This window comes from Prinia subflava, chromosome Z (genome assembly GCF_021018805.1).
Source record: "Prinia subflava isolate CZ2003 ecotype Zambia chromosome Z, Cam_Psub_1.2, whole genome shotgun sequence".
Classification (NCBI taxonomy): domain Eukaryota; kingdom Metazoa; phylum Chordata; class Aves; order Passeriformes; family Cisticolidae; genus Prinia; species Prinia subflava.
The window spans coordinates 24,830,953-24,833,343 of record NC_086283.1 but is presented as its reverse complement, the minus strand read 5'-3'; positions in this window follow the sequence as shown (position 1 = coordinate 24,833,343).

Genomic DNA, 2,391 nt, shown 5'->3' with positions numbered 1-2,391 from the left:
ACAGAAACAGTCTGAACTTTTAGAAGCTCAAGCCAAGAACAGTGAAGAAAATGTAACTTATTTTAGATCCAATGTTCTCCTGGAAGGAAGCAGCTCCTGCTTCCTAAAGCCCTGGGCTCTGATGGCTTAGGGCTGGGGTGCATCCCAGGTATGACAGCTGGATCCTGCGTGGATCTGATGTTTTCATCCCAGATAGCCTGCAGTGGTTGATTTGGTAGGACTGGCCAAGGCTTGAAGCAAAGCAGCAAAAGCTGTGCAATCACCTCTCTCTTTCTTGCTGTGGTTTAGGAGCTCATACCCACAATCACTGGCTTGCCAATGGTTACTCTGCACTGCAGGGTCAGAGTTCTGGCAAATGTTCATTTGGTTAGGGACAGAAACCCCACACAAATACCTCTTTGTGACTATCCCTCAAGTCCCCCGCACAGAGGCTGTCCAGAGGCCGGGCATTCACTCGGGTGGGTGTTCTGTGGGAGCAGGAGGGTGTTCAAGGCCAGCCCTGCCATTCTGCCAGCTGTGGCTTTGCAAACAGTGGGAGGGAAGCAGTCAGCAGTTGAGACTAAGGAACAGCCTCTTCCAGAATTTTCTGTGCCTCAGAAGACACCAGGAAAAACAAGAGGGATACTTATGTCTGCTTCCATATTTAGTACAGGAGGGAAATGCCCTCTTCAGCATGAAGGCAGTGTGTTTGACCTTCCTTTCTCTGTGTCCCAGCATGCAGAACACCAGTGACCTTCACAAGAGTGGGGAGAAACACATCACTGCTGAATTTTGGGGAAGAACATGGCACATTTGTCACTGTTGGTCTGGGGCAACCGGGAGCCTTTCACCATCTTTAGCTTGCAGTGGGATCCTCCATCCAGCTAGTTACTGGGCTGGAGTTAGTGGTTACGGGAGGAAGCAGCAAAAATGCTCACTGCTGTGGTGATTTGATTTTAAACTTCCACTCGAGGAATGCTGAGTCAAAACTGCTTTGCTCCTCACATGCACCAAAACCACACTGTGGCATTTGACGACAAGGTGCTGTTCTCAGCTGGCTTCTGCTTCATTTCCTCCTCAGCCCCTCAGCCAGCTCCATGACATGCCTTCGAGTACAATTTCCCATTTCCTTCCTCAGCTAATCCTAAAAGGGACGATAAATAACAAGAGGAGTCCTTTATAAGCAGATATGAAGTACTCACATCCGCAACATGTTGCTAAACTTACACTGCAATTTGTTGTCAGAATATCTGTTGGTATAAGGCAGCACTTGGACAAGCCTGTGCTACAGAATTTCTCACTTCTCCTTCAAGGTTTCCTCTGCAGCAGTGTCCTTCTGTTCCTCCTCCTGGAGGTGATTGTCCCGAGCTGGATGGAGCTGATCAGGAAACGAACAGAAAGAAAATCCCAAAAAAACTCATTTTATGTGAAAAGATCAAACCAAAGGTTGAGATTCTTAACCAAGAAAGGGAGATTTAGGAATCTTTTAAATACACTTTTTTTTTAACAGCTGGCTCTGAAATGACCAAAAAATATCCTCTATCCACAGCTGGAAAGGCAGCACAAAGGCACAGTGGCTCAAGTCCCAGCGCTGCCGGGAAGCCTCAGCCTCATCCTGCACCGAGCCGCATCCCCGGCCCCTGATGCTCCGCACGGGCTGAACCCCGAAACAGCCCTGAAGGACTCTGAAGAGGGAAGCAAAGGCCCTGCAGGCAGGGGGGAAGCGGGGTCGGGAGAGCAGCCGGGACCGCGCTGCTGCGGCCGCGTTCCCAGAGGGTGGCGCTGGGGCCCCGCAGTGCGCAGCCGGCAGCGATGGGAGACGGGCCGGTGGCACCGGGCAGCGAGGGGCTCCGGGCTGGTGGCACCGGACAGTGACCGGCTCCGGGCTGGTGGCACCCGACAGTGACCGGCTCCGGGCCGGTGGCACCGGGCAGCGAGGGGCTCCGCGAGGTATGCGCTGCCCTGGGGTGCCCGCAGAGCCCCTAAGTGCGGGGGACTCCCAACTCCCCTCGACTGAGCCGCACAGTGAAGCCCCGGTATCAGATCCCACTGGAGGCTTTGGGAGCATTTCCCCTGCTTCGACATGGGTTTGATACTCCAAGGGGAGAGGCACCATGTCTTGCCACTGTATCCCACAGCTAAAGCCATCCTTAGGGGAAAATGAATTATGCCCTGTTCCTGGAAGTGTACTAGGCCAGTTTGGATAGGGTTTTGAGCAGCCTGGTCTTGGGAGGTGCCCACAACAGACAGATTGGGACTCGATGGTCCTTAAGGCCCCCTCCAACTTAAAACATTCTGTGATTCTATGTCTCTGTCCAGGGACTGGCAAAGGAATCAATTTAAAGCCATTTATTTGCCTCTGTGTGAGAACAGAGCTTAAGCATGCTCACTTCCTTGGGACCTTTCCACTTG